This window comes from Crocodylus siamensis, chromosome 8 (assembly GCF_052110815.1).
Source record: "Crocodylus siamensis isolate JL-2025a chromosome 8, ASM5211081v1, whole genome shotgun sequence".
Taxonomy (NCBI): domain Eukaryota; kingdom Metazoa; phylum Chordata; order Crocodylia; family Crocodylidae; genus Crocodylus; species Crocodylus siamensis.
The window spans coordinates 16792238-16807181 of NC_143402.1; the positions used below are offsets into that span (position 1 = coordinate 16792238).

The following is a 14944-nucleotide window of genomic DNA, read 5'->3' on the forward strand; positions in this document are numbered from 1 at the left end:
TATTTCTGAGAGATTTATGAACAGAAAAAGAACTAAATTCTTCAGCAAATAATGTCCTTGCAATGCATAACGCAACCAGCTCTTTCTTCATCCATCTGACTGAATGTAACAGTGCTTATTCCAGCTCATATGAGACTGGAGTCCATGTTATAAAATGGCACCATGGCAAGCAAGACACTTGTGTGAGCCAGATAAGGGCTAGATAGGCCATGCTGGCCAAACTCCCACTGATGTCCTTCAGAACTGAAGGGCCTTAGCCCTGTGGAGGAGAGGGAAAATGTTGCACTGCTACTGTCCTGGTTGCACTTGTTCTGAGGACAGAGAGAAATTCAGCCTCTAGAGCTGCCAATCCAACACCTTTCACCAGAACTGAACAGACTCGCCAATTTGAAAAAGTCTATAAAGTCTTTCACTGTCATGAAAGAGAACGTGCAGCAGGATTGTTGGAACTGCAGGTCTGTGACACTCTCTGAAGTGACTGCTTTGTTCTTTTCACCTTAGTCTGTCAAAGTGCAAATCCACACATACAGCCTCCACTTGCTTTTTATCCTGCAACCTATAAATATGCACTAACTGTGAGAGGTGGACTTGAACATGCTCTCAGGATGTCATCCTGGAAGGGAAAAGAGGCTGCTTATGGAGAGACCGTTTCTTTCATGTCAACTGCTTTTGCTCCACACATGCGTACCCAATGCTGGGGTCACCGAGAACAGCTCGCAACGCAGAAGCAAGGAAAAAAAAACATTGCCCATCATGCAGCTGTTGATGTGGAAACTAACCCAGTGCCACACTGTCCTGCACTGCAGTGGCGAGGGATGTTTTAGGAAAGAAAAGGGGGTGAAAATGGATTGTTTCCTGCACCAGAGATGAAGGGTCATAGGCAGGTCAGAGCATCAAAGGAATCCTCGAGGAATCACTGAAATTGTGGTCCCCCGAATACCACTCTCCCACATGGAAAATGAATGGGGGTATTCTAAATAGTTTGAACTGTTATTTTGGTGGCAATGCTGACTACTCATAGAGAAGGCATATTGAATACTTGAGGCCAGACTTCTCAGCCCTTCAATCCTTGAGCCAGCGTTCATTGAAACCAACAGGAGATTTAGGGAAAACTTTAGATTAGGCCTAAGGTTTATGCCGCAAGAGTGATATAAAGGGATACACTTAATGCAGCCTAACAGGCTGCTGAGGATTTCCTTGGTAGGTGATCTGCTCCAGGATGGGTGAAGGAAGAAGTGGATTAGTTCCCTTCGCCCACACCTATTCCCAGGCTGGCACAGAACACCTGGGCAGGGAGGTCGGCTGTCTCTGCTGCTGTCACTGTCCCTGACTGTCCCCAGCTCTGCATAGAGTGGGCTCCCTCCCTCCTTGCCCTCACCCCTGGGACAGCTGAAGACAGCAGCAGCTGGTGGCAGGGGAGAAGGATGGCAACACAACACATGTTGCTGAACAGCGTGGAAGGGTGCGGGGGACTGTTACTTTCTTCGTGGACTGAAAAAAAAGTCCCTGACTGCTCCTTCCATGGGCTGGTCAACTGAAGGAGGGGTGCATCCATGCCACTACACCCTGACTAGATCCATCCATAATGAAGACAAATGAGAGCTGGCAGGGTGCAGGGGACCCTCTGTTTCCAGTCCTATCTTCAGATGCAGATAAGAGATGTTCAGCATCCAGTAAGCACATTCATCTCCAGCAATAGCTATTGATTATTGCGGTTAATTATTCCTGCACATTCTGAAGCAGAACATTTCATATTAGGCCTTGTGGTGCCAGAGCTCCCTGTCTCAGTCATAGTGCTAGCCATATTCCTAGGACAGAGGGTCTAGTAGCAAGGGGAGGAAATTGCACCATGTTACCATCCAGGCTAAATGAATTTGTGCTGAATTTTTTTTTCATATCTGCAAAGAGATCATGAAACGACGGTCAGCAGATATTTCTAGTCTGTCCCAGTAGGCAGCAAGTCCTACCTAGCTCCTACCTGTCCAGAAGAGATACAGCAAGATTAAAAATCCTTTCTAGTTTTTCTCCACATTGCTTAATGTCAACTTCCCTTCTCCTGCTCAGCCACAGCACAGGAGGATATGAGGAAAGTGGCTCTCTCTCTTCCTGGCTAGAAAGAATTGCTACACTTCATCTACTCAGCAAGCCAATCTTCCTGCAAATCAATCAAGTGGTTCCAAGAATCATCCAAAAAGGTTAGCATGCCTACAATGCAGTCTGCCAACACTGGGACTACTTGTGTGAGTAAAGTAGATAGGACCAAGCATGGTTCTCCATGAGCATGGTCGCAGAGTGAGAAGCCAGTAGCAGGAATTGTGAATTGACACAATTCAGACCTGGTGTTATGAGTCTTCTCTGCCCCACTGAGTTGAGCAGGGCTACACAAACAGGCACCTTCCTTTTGGCTCAGCACTTTTACAAAATCGATTTTTAACTGGCTAAAGGTTAAAAATAACAGTGATGGCTGACCTTCCACAAACTACCATCTGTACAACAGCAGGCCAGTTAGCCTAGTAGTACCCAGGTGCAAAGTAAGGCCTTTTACAGCTTCCTGTGCACACAACGTCTGGCCTGCTAACTATGTGATTTTTCTACTCTTGTGCGTAGGCACGGCAACTTTGTTGAGTTCCCATTAGCAGTTGGAAAAGTAATAGCTTTATTTGTTCATTGTCTTTTCTGTTTCCTAAGACAACTCTACCATTGAAGCACACATCTGCCTTAGCATGACAATGATGTCACTCTTTAATTAATGCATTCCTGACAGGTCACTCTAATTGCTGCTGCCTGGCAATGTGGAACACTACCGTCAGATTTTGAACCTCCATGCCTTTTGTTTTCAGGTCACTGAGTCTCTCAGGATGGAGGACAACATAACCCTAATGGAGAGTGAGAGACAGGAGAAAGCCAAGCCCTGACTTACCTACTTGCAGTCCCACAGACACGGCTGAGCTTGCTTGAGCATAAGTCAACCCTGGATTCCAGCCAGAAGGCAGTTTCACCCAAATGACCCAAATGATGTGCAATTCAATAAAAATAACAAGCATCCCGTCATCATCTGAAGACCTCAAGGCACTGAAATGAATTAAGACTCTTCACCCAGTGCATAGCTGGTGCTTACAGTCTAATTCTTATAGTTGACAAATGTCCATAACACAAAAAGGAGCTGATAATCAGGAGGTAACATTACCTGGCAATAATAAATTGCCTGTGGAAGCTCAGGGCTCTAGCACATGGAGCGGTGCAGAAAGCCACGTATAGTTTACCGGTTTGTTGGACTGCCACAGCAATTCAGTCTCCAGCGTTCTCAGTCTGAAACTCTCAAGGGCTGGGAATTTTTTGTGCAACAATTTTTTTGCAGAAAATGCCAAGCCATCAAATTTAATTGTTTTGTGCAAACAAGGCTGTTTCAACAAAACTTTCATCAGGCAAAGGAGCTCAGATCCAGGCTTGATTTCCTGGTCACAGAGAGAAAGATGTACACAATTCCAAAATAGCGAGCAGTTAAGAAATTGCACCGGACTTGGAAATCCAGGCTCAAGCCCCTGTTCAACCTGATTCACACTGTTGCTTTGTTATAGAGCCTGTCTTTCTATGGTCAGGAGAACAAGACAGTGACTGTTGTGTGCTATTTTGCACATTCATCTGGAATGTGGGAGAATAGCAGGGTGGGGGCTTGAATCTCTTGTATCCTCACAGCACATCTTGACCATAAAATTACTGGGTGTTTGGAAAAGAGTCCTTCTCAATCTCTTCTCTTAGAGCTGTTCCACTTTGTGTAAATAATTAGACCAGGGCTGTCTAACTTCAGTGTGGTGAGGGGGCAGAGACCATGTGGGCTATATGCTGTGGGGCCTGGACCCTGGAATCCCTGCCTTTGCCATGTAGCACCCCCTTAGGATGCCCTCCAACTGCAACTGCACAGCCCCTCCAACTGCACAGGCTGCATGAGGGGCACAGAACCCAGCCCACTGCCATACAGGCTGTACAGGCAGCATGTGGCCCCTCCCAAGTCATCCCCCACTTCGTGGCATGTAGCTTCAGAGATACCAGTTGGACAACCCAGTATTAAGCCAAAAAAAAAAAAAGAACTGAGCCAGACAAAGACTCTATAAACCAGTGGTCGGGGTATTTCCCATGTGGGAATCAAAGGTTCAAGTCCCTGATTTGAATCACGTGGAGTAGTGATATATGTACCTGGGTGCCCCACCTCTCTGGTGACTCCACTCACCACCAAGCTTTTGGCTCTTCCACACTGAGGGTTTCTCTCTGTCATTTGCTGTTTTGATGATTTGTTTTGTGAACATTTGAAAGGTCTCAGTGATGTCCTGATGCAAATCTTTCTTGAAATCTGAACATTTTTTTGCAGGAAAAGAAAGACCATCTCCTTTCCAACTATATTCAGGGGTGTTAAATTGCTTGACAAAGCCAAAAGGAATCCCCAGATGTTTGTATTAATACTTAAAATAGGGTTACCATATTTCCAGTTTCAGAAAAGAGGACACCTATGGGGGGGGGGAATGCCCCGCACACCCAACCTGCAGCCCCCTGGCCCTGCCAGTGCCCCTCACTCCCAACCCATGCCCCCTGGTGCTGCCAGTGCCCCATATTCCCAACCCACAGTCCCCTGCCCCACTTGGTCCTATTTCAAAAAACCACCCAGACAAAGATCAGAGGACGTGTCTGGGAAACGTCAGATGTATGGTAACCCTAACTTCAAACCTATGAATCTTGCTTAAGAACAGACCTGTGGAAGGATGCAAAGGACCTCCATGTACTTGTTCATGTCTCACTGACATACTCAGCAGACATAGGTCAGCACAGAGAAACTAATTTTACTGGGTAGTTAGACAGGAGCCTTGCACAGAGAGCTAAGAGACATACAAATAATGTTTCTTCCCTTTTCCCCATTGCAGTATATTGCCTACATTATTCATAGCCAAACTCCTCGTGCAGGGTAGGTCAGAAGCTATTTTCCAAAATGAACTCAGTCAGCCATGGCTCAGAATGGTTTCACAGATATAAATTGCCTTATTTCTGGCAAGAGAGCATCTGCCCTTGCTAATCATACTTTTGTGCCTATAACTACTCCAATGGTTTGTAGACTGCCTATATTCAAACCAGTGTCTTCGACAGGCAATGCACCCACTCACCAGCTGTTCAGCCTGTTCGATTAGGTTAGAGTGAGGGCCAGTGGATACTGCCGGAGATAATGTGAAAGTGAAGTCATTCTTTTGTGTGCAGAATTGTAAATAAACCACATCTCCTTTATATAGCCACTGATTCTGCATCAAGCTATCTCACACACACAGAGAAATCCCTGTATATTCTCTGTCCAGAGAAAAATAAATAGATTTAGAGCTACAGTTTCTAACTTAGTGTGATTTCAAGGCCAGTAGGAACCTGCAAACAAATGTAAAACATTTGCCCTTGTGCTGTGCAAACACAGAATTCAAGATCGTCATGTTTCCTTTAAAGCTTTCAAGCAATGTGGTGCATTTTAAGAATCACAGGCATTTCAGATGCAGTATTTAAATCCTTCCTGGCCTGTGGAGCATGCTCTTGATTATGACTCTCCATACGTCCCAAGGGATAGAGGAGTACTAATGTGAGGATCTCCTCTCTGGGCTAGGGTGTTCACTGGTCCTGTTTTATACCAGACCTGTTTTTAAACCCTTTGTCCCCTGTCCATTTCTAAATGAAGAATGGACTGCAAAAAGTCCCGTTTTTCAGTTCATTGGTAGAAATTCATGTCAATCAGTTGTCCTTGCGATTCTGTTTGCTGTGCCTAGAGAGGGTGGTGCACAGCCAGAAGGATCCGGGTTCAGAGCCAGCAATTTATAGTGTCCCTGCCCCTTGCTGCGGATTCGCCAAGGGGCCCAGTGGCCCCACCCCTCATTGCTGATTGGTTGAGGCAGCGACCCTGCCCCTCACCACTGGCTGGCTGAGGGGTCTGGTGATACCCCCCCCTCACCACAGGCATGTCCTGTATTCTGGGGATGGGTCAGTGGCTACCTTGCTCTGGGACAAACATGGGATCCAAGCTAGTGCAAGGAAGGAAAGAAGACTGGAGGAGCTAGAAGTAGGAGTGGTTGGACCTTCTCCCACCTCCAGCTCCACAGAGATGGGAGAGAAAACATAATGCAGCCTTGGGACTGTGTTCTCCTTTCTGTTGAGCTCTTCCCAGGAGCCTGGGGGCATTTGCAGCCAGGGGAGTCCTTGCTAGCAGCCCTCACTGTGGCTACAATTTGAGGGAATCAGGATGCCCAAACCCAGAGCAGAGGACCTCTAGGCAGGTTGCCCTGCCCTCACACAGGCCTCCCAGGAATACCTGGATCCTTAGAGACCCACAGGGCAGGGATCCTATGGCCTTTTCCTTTAGGGTAGGTAATCCTGGTCCTTGTTGCCCAAAAAGAAAACCCAGTTCCCAGTGAGCAAATCTGAGTTAAGAATTGACTGTAATCAGAGTCTGAGACAGAAAGTAAACTGTTCACAAGCCTCCTCCACAGAGCACTACATCTCTATATAAAGAACCATCAGCTAGTAATTTAGTGCATCTTCTGAAGACTGAACGGTGACTTAACCTGACACCACCTGGACATCTCAAGAGACTCCTCCCATAACCAGAGCTTTTCATTTCTATTTAGCATTTCTACTGAACTTCTCTCATTCTTTCGTTGGCTCTAGCGACACTCTAACTCAGACAATTAAACTTACTAAAACTTGTGCCCAGTGCTTCAACCCTTTAATCATGTATTCATGTGGGTGATCCTTACAAATGAAGCCCCACTGGTTTCAGAGATCCTTTCTCCTGAGTAAAGACTGCTTATATGAAGAAATGTATAGAATTGGTTCCTCAATAGATAACTGGGCACCTGCAAAGTACCCCTCATTACCATACTAAGTAAAACTCCTTGTTACAAATAGGAGTCTCATTACAATGATATTTTCCAGCATCCAGCCTGATCTTCCAAGGCAGAATCCTGGTTGAAGACAGTCTGATGAGGAACTGTCATCCTACAAGTCCTCTTTCCAAGGCACTTGTTCATTTGTTAATGTGGAATCTACGCACAGTCTTCTTGTTTCCATCAGGAAATGTAATACAATGCAGAGGATTTAATGGCCTGAAAACTTTTGAATACTGAAACACATTCATTTCATTGCATCTTGTAGCACATGTACTTCATAATGCAGAGAAAAGGAAAATAGAAGGTCTAGGAGCACTGAAGGAAAAATGGAAATGTATTTTACCTATTGCATCAAAAACCCCTAAATCAACCTAGTCTAGCACCCTGGTGTGCTCACTGTTGAAGCCCCAGGCAATATGTCCATAGAAATAAAAAAAATGAAAAGTCACCAAACATGAATGAAGCTGGAAGAGACAAATGCATTCTTTAAAATGTTTAGCTCTGCCCATAATAAGTAGCACTCATGACTTATGTCTGTGTGAGAGCATATTCTCTTGAAGGATCCCAAAGTGCTACGCTGAAAAGAGATGAGGATGTAAGGTATAAATTCTAGAATGGCTAAACGATCTCTGAAATGTCAGCACATTTACAATTCTGTCAGGTTTCTAGGGAGCTTACATATGGTTTCATACTTGATATTCACAGAATTACATGATAGAAATACCTCTTCACATTATCTTTTGGTTAACCCATTAATTTCCACGAGAGCCGGTTGAATACTTCCCCCATCTAATGACTAATTCAGCAAATAAAACAGATAATATTTCAGAATCGCAAAAATTTTCCGCTCCCTTATTTTACACCACAGAAAAAGAATTGCTGTGTTTTGGCAAGTATGCTTGTGTGTTGAGAGACCTGATGACAACCACATCTGATGGTTTTGACAAACTGTTTTCAAACACCTGGGCTAGAGACAGACATACACATAAACCAGTTTAAGTGATCAGAAACTGGTCTGAACCTGTAACAGAACAGATGTTCAGTGCACATAAACCAGTCTGAAAATGGCTGAAACCAGCTTGACGTAAACCTGGTTGAGTGTCGTATCAGACTTAACTGATTTGGGTCAAACCAGTTTATGTAATATCTGTCCCAGACCCCTTGCTGGTTTAAGTTAGATCAGAGTCCCCCAGCATCCCAGCATGCTCTCTGGGCTGGGTGGGCCTCTCTGTTCCAGAGAGCTGGGCTGGCCCCTCCCCTCTACTCCCTTGCTGGACCTCCGGCAGAAACTTGCCTGGCTTCCCCTGCGCCACCCCCAGTCGCAGCTTGCTGTTCAAGCAGGGATCCCTCCCTCCTCTCTCCCACAGCATGGTATGCTAGCTAATGCTGAGAGTGTCTGTATGGGGTGGACAAAGGCAGACAGGACAGTGTCCGCTTAGGGCATTGCAGAGCTAATCAACAGGAGGGTAATATCCCTCCTTGGAATGTGCCCTTCCTTGGAAAAAGCTGTTTAAGAAGAGCTTGAACTAATGAGAGAAGCTTTGTTTTCTGATAGGGTGCTAAATGCTGATAACAGAGCTGGTAAATGCTCTGTTACCAAGGGGGGGGAACCCCTACCTGATCAGTGTGTCCTGCCAGGGCCTGGCCATGCCCCTCTCAGTTGAGCACTGTGAAAGGGGAGGGAGGGCTGATCTAGCATTCCCCCTTCCCACCCCCCAGCTTCTAGCCTGAGCCACTGCAGACATATGTCTGAATTTCTTCAGTCCAGACAGGATGTCTGTACAGTTACAAACCAGTTCAGCCTAGCTGGGCTAAACTAACCTGCAAAGATTGAATCAATTCGGGGTCAGGCTTTTTGAATGTCTCTCCCTAGCCCTGGGCCCCAACAGATACTGAATTGCTAGCAGTCTTACTGCTCTAGTGACTTGGGTTACAAGGATACCCATAAATCTGGGTAGGAAGTGTTTGTCTCCAGAATCTTTGCTGCCCAAATGTATTACACAAGTGCTCCTCTGTCCCCATGCCTGACATTATCTATACAAAGCAAAAACGGTTCTTGCTGAGGAAAGGCATAACAAGTGAAACCTAGATTGAGGCCTGTACACTAGAAGAACTTGTACAAAACCTCTCTTCATTGCTTTCCCAGGAGCACGCTGCATCTCTGAGGCAGCAGGGTTTCACATGGAGCAATGCTACAAAACATCATGGCAAAGTCTGCTTACCCCGTTTGATCCTAGTGGATGAAGGCTGATAGAGAAGAAGCCCTCCATTTATAACCCAGGGTGAAGTGGAGCCTGGAGGAACTGCTGCTTACACAGCTCAAGGAGGAAGCAGTTGCCTTTGCGACCCATCTTTAATTTAACCCAGGGACAGTGATAACTCACTCGGGAAGCTGCACAGACTGAAATCAGAAGCTGAAGGCTCAGACAGCTGATATTATCACTGGCGAAAGTAATAGTACTTCTACTGTAGCCTTAAAATGATCCATGGCTCTTAGTCAGGCAGAGGGGGCTTGCTTCTCCAATGCCGTTAAATAGCAGCATAACAAAGGGGGGGTGAAAGCTGTACCAGCCCCAAGCACCAGCCCTGGGAGTGGACTTAAAATAGCAGCACCTGCCCTGCGGGCCTGGCCACCACTGCACTGGTGGCGACATAGGCACCGATGTTACCCCATGCATGACTGCTACCCAGGGCACTCAAGCACCCAGTTATGCTGGTGTGTGTGGCCAATGGAAGTGACCAGTAGTTTTCTCTGTCATGGTCACTTTCTCTGTCATGGTCTTTTCTCTGTCTGGCTGCTGCAGGTCCCCATCAAAGGCCTGGCAGAAGGGGAAGCACACAGGTGGTTTAAACTAAAGCCTTACCCTCAGACCCCTAAAGTGCCCTGGATTCTGAAGTAGCTGTTGAAGAGCAACAAGAGCAGGCTACACCGATGAGGCGAGGGAGTGGAAAATTCTGATGTGAAAGCATTTTGCACTACTTTTCCCCTCATTTTACACATGAGTTAATTGCTACAGATAGTAAAAGGCAGGGACAAATCTGGCCCTGAAGCTTTCAGTGGCTTGATCCTGCTAAATGTGGTGAATCTAGCTGATTGTATCTCTATACACGTCTTGGCTTTGAAGTTAGCGTTTTCTGCTCTCTCATGTTCTCCCCCCCCTCCCTCTCTGTAGCCAAAAATGATTTACATGTTTGTTTACTCTGAGCTACATTCATCTGAGTCATTGAACAACCTCTCCCCACTAGCACATTACAGTGAGTTCTGAACTGAAGCATCCATGAGAATGGTTTTTTGCTTTGAATATGACACAATGGGCTAAATTCTGGGCAATATTTTGCCATCCGGTTTTCAGGAGAACTCCCCATTGATACAGTGGGGAGTGCTACACAAAAATCAATAGCATCACATTGCCCTTTTCCAGTGATCCTGGTGCAAATCAGGAGGAACTCTATCTGAATCAAAGAGGCTACTCTATATTTACATCTGTGTGTCTATATGAGTAGAATATGGCTCACTTCATACAAGTGAGCATACATGACAGAATAATCCCTATTAGTGCAACTCACTTTTAGCCAAACTTGAGTGATAATTATCACACTATTTTGTCTATTGTGGGAATGAGTTATTTGCACAGTGTTTTATCAAATTTTCCAAGATAGCTAATCAAGACTTGTAACCTTGAAAATTCAGACCAATCATTTTGTTAGTGAGACTCCTAATTTAGTGAGATGATGGTACCTTTGCTTACTAAGACAAATCCACCTCATCAAGAGATGTTAGCACTGAACATCAGAAGCTGTTTTTCATAACTGCCTGAAAAATTAATCTTTGCAAAAAAAAGGGAATTAATAAGAGTCTTCTATTTTCTGTCATCCCTCAAATGCAACCCTGAGTCTATTTTGAAAAGCAAGAGTAGAAGCTAGTTAAATAACAATGCCTTTTAAATATACAACAAATAATTACATTGATGAATTATTTTAAATTTTTAATTAAATATGCTAAAGAGGAGGTGATGCTTTAGAGAGATATATACAAAAATGAAATATTATCTCAGGACCTGAGTAACAATAGGGATTCATTGGCTGTTCTTTCTATGTGTTTACAAGTCAAATCAGAGGCAAGTGTAAGATACTTCAGACCCAAGCCAGTTCCTGTAAACTTCCTTGTCACAGGTAGGAAGAGCTAACAGCTGACCCCTTTTCTTAGTTTTTGTCCCTGGAAATACACTCCACAACACTATCTCAAATTACATACTTGTTGCCTATTGGGCATGCATTTAGCTGATAGCTTCTTGCTTGTTGCTGCATTTAAGAACTAAAACAATATCAAATGAAACAGGAAGCCACAGCATGGCATCCATGGGAGTCTAAAGGGTTCTTCTTGGGCCAGGTTCATACAGAGATCCCTCTGTGCTGCCATACATAGATCCATCCAATATTCATTAGCTGCATGGTCTGGAATAGGATTTCCTTAGTTGAGATTTTCCCAGCAGTTCTACTTGGAGAAGCTGTGGATAAATATTCATGAAGTGAACAAATAGCTACGTCTCCTTGCCCCCAATTTGTGACATTTTCTTCTTGAGAAATGATGCCTACTTTTACTTGCTAGGATTGAAATATTCAGGAAAGCAGCTCTTTTTGATCACTTTTAGCTGCATGAAGATGCACTTGGTTACATATTCTTTTAAAAAAAACACCCTGATGATTTGGATTCCCCTTTGGCTCCAAAAAAAATCACTTCTGGAATAATAACAATGTGTATTTATATAGCATTTTCTATTCCGGGACTTGCAAGTGTTTTACATGCTGCACAAGAGCCCAGAGAAGAACCAAAGGAGTATGAGTGCCTCTATTAAACACAGAAGGAAAGCAAGGCAGAGAAACACCACAAAATAAGTCTATGGCACGACTGGAAATAGAAAACAGTTCTCCCAGGAAATAGAAAACAGTTCTCCCAATTCCATGCCTCCCCCCATGACACACACACACACATACACACACTTACACACATGCACCACCTTACCCAGGAGAGCACCCTTTTCCAAAATCTTCCACTCTATCCAGTTTCATGCACTGTACCAGACATTGCATTATGTAATGGAAGAGCTTACTCTTATCAAGAGTTTTCACCTAAAAGAAAACCTGGTTCTTTTGTAGTCGGGCAGCTTAAAGCTTCTCAGACAAAATACCCGTACAGCCCAAAGGAAAAGTTTAGAACTGGACCCCAAATGGATTTTGGTTTAATGGGGGGCTTGATTTTTTGCAAGCATCGTCACGTGGAACACACTCCCATGACATCAGGGTTGCCTTTCTGGTTTCAGGGGTGATGGCTCAAGATAGGTGGGCCTTTTTGTAACCCATTAAGTGTGCTGCGCGTCTGTGTGTCCTGACTGCAGCCCATACAATCGCATGACTGGGCAGGTGGCTGGGATTAAAATTTGCAACATGGCTAATCACTTAGCACAGGGACATCTGAAATTAAACCCTGTCCAGTAGCTTTAGAGCCTCGGGGCTGCCATGAATTCTCCCGAGGCAGTCCGCGCCGGCTGGCTGCAGCGTACCTTTTGCTGTCCTCCTGCTCTGTGCAGTAATTTGGCCACTTGGCAACTTGGCCACTTGGGTGGGGGTGATCCTCACTGTGAAATATATGCGCATCTCCCTCGCACAACTGTGCTGCCCTGTATTCTCCTGTCTGCTTCCGAAGTGCATGGGGGGAAGAGGGCTCCGGGGTCCTTCGAGCAACCGACTGGAGTAAGCAGTCTCCTTTCAGCGGCCCTCTCCCCTAGCACGCACCCTCCTCCCAGCGCGGCAGGGCAGATGCAGACGGGATGGTGCCGCCTCGTACGCAGCCTGGGAAGCCGCCAGACACCCTGACCGCCCGGGGGCTGCGCGGCGCGGCCGCGGGCAGAGGGCCGGGCCGGCCCCAGCGGAGTGGAGCGGCGGAGAGAGGGGAGAAGGGCAGACGGAGGGGCTCCATCTTGCCGGCTCGGCGGGGGCTCGGCGCAGCAGCCCCGGCACACAAAGCGGGGAGGCGGCCGCCCTGCCCATCTGTTGCTCGGCGCCCGCCCGCGGCTCCAGCCGCGCCCGCGCCCCGCCGCACTCACCCGCGGCCGCTCCGTCAAGCGCTGCGTGGCCGGGTCCCCGCGGGCCGCGCCGGGCTCTCCGCGCCGCTCATTTGTAATCCAGTGCGGGCTCCCGCAGCCCTCGCTGGCGGCGCCCAAACTTCCCCGCGCCAGCGCCCATCCCCGCCTCGCCTCGCCTCGCCCGCCTGCGTGCGTGCGTGCGCGTGTGCGCGCCCAGCCCGCTCCAGCCGCCGGCTCCGCGCCCGCGCGCCGCCCGCCGCCCGCCTCGCCCCGGGCCGCGCCGCGCCGCGCCGGGGAGGGAGGGCGGGCGGAGCCGCAGCCCCCGGCTCCTGCTGGCTGGCGGGTGCGCGGGAGCGAGCCCGCACCGGGGGGCTGCTGCCCGCACGCGGCCCGGGCCCGCCCTCACGGCGCTTTCTGGCCCGCGGCCCGGGGCCCCGAGGAGACACCCGCCCCTCACTGCAGCGGATGCCGGGGCCCGGCTGCTCCGGGCACCGGGGCTCCAGCTCCATCCTCTCGGGAAGCACGCCTCCCCTTCTCACCACCCGAAGAGCGGATCCAGAGGGGCGGGAGCCCGCTGCTCGCAGCGGAGCAATGCCCTCGGGTTGCAGCAAGGGAACTTGATGTTGGATGTTAGGAAAAACTCTCACCGGGAGGGGGGCGAAGCACTGGAAGGGGTTGCCTGGAGAGGGGGTGCAATCTCCGTTCCTGGAGGTTTTTAAGGTCCGTCTTGACAAAGCCCCGGCGGGAATGATCTGCTTGGGGATGGTTCTGCTTTGAGCAGGGGGTTGGACTACATGTGACCTCTTGAGGTCCCTTCTGACCCTCATTTTCTATGATTCTGTGATTTTGCCAGGCTTTAATCCCTAACTGCAAATTCTGCTGTCCAAAAGGAATATAGTGTCTTCTCAGCACACCCTCTTGCTGACTGGCAGAGCAGCCATACAAAAGTAGAGGCCTGATGCCCAGATCCCACTGCATCAAGTTAGGTTATTTTGCCTCCCATCACGCCACAGTACTATCAACAAGTATGGGTGCCCTATTTCCACTGCAAACAAATCAGCTCCCAGCAAAGAAATGTGGAGTTTACTATCTGTTTACTCCAAGTCCCCAGCCTCCATCATCAAAAAAGTCAACATGGCAGGAAAAAGCACGTGCATCTTTGCTCAGGAATCAGCATCCAGAAACGGGATCTTGCCACATCCAGGATCACGTGGACAAACTCTTGACTCCTACTGCACAAGTATAACGGCTTCTGGTCTGCTATAAAAATCGGCCTCCCGATGCATCTCAGCACACGAATACTCAAATTCCAAATGTGGCTCTAGATCCTCCCAATTTTTTTTCACGTAGCTGTTCCCCCCGTTATATTGTCTAAAGGGCAAATATTGCCATGCCCACACTACACTCTTTTCCTTTTTATTTCTTTGTTCCTGTTCACCAGCTCAGCAGCAATGAGACTTCCAGTATTTTCAGTCTCTGTGATCTAACACTCAGCCATGACTTTTTGGCTTGTGTTTACAGGATTCAGCAGCCCCAGGTGGCCTCTCATCTGAGTACTAGCCAGGTTCGGGCCCTTCTAGCTTCCAAGATTAAACAAGATCAAGTGCACTTAGTCCAACAAGTCCATACACCTGCAGCTGACCTTTCATATCAAATTAATTTTTATTAATACTGTGTTTCAGTGAAACGATAAACCAGACCTGACATTTTGATCCCTCTACATCCGGCCACATTTCACTTGAAAAAAATGCGGATAGCTGGCAGGAGAATTAGTCCAACAGATGTGGACAATCACACTCAATTTGGTTTTAGTTGATTGACTCTTGACTGAGATTTGCCACTCATTTTAAGTGATTCAGATAATGCATCTTCCATTTGTTTTACACACTATGGAGCAACTAAAGTGATGCAATTTTACAATTTTGCAGGAAGATGCAATTTTACTATTTTTCTGGC

General features: G+C 47.2%; 1 protein-coding gene across 3 annotated transcripts in view; it reads right to left on the reverse strand.

Annotated features, from left to right (window-relative positions):
* Positions 1 to 13772, reverse strand: part of TRPC5 (transient receptor potential cation channel subfamily C member 5) — a 168393-nt gene extending 154621 nt beyond the window's left edge. Inside the window, exon 1 of one of the 3 annotated variants that reach the window (XM_090060210.1) lies at positions 13636 to 13772. The gene's annotated coding sequence lies outside the window, so the exon portion shown is untranslated. Of the gene's footprint in view, positions 1 to 12466; positions 12983 to 13009; positions 13490 to 13635 lie in introns of those variants that run through there. The other 2 variants (XM_090060209.1, XM_090060211.1) reach the window with 2 other exon arrangements.
* Between the last annotated feature and the right edge of the window lie 1172 nt (positions 13773 to 14944).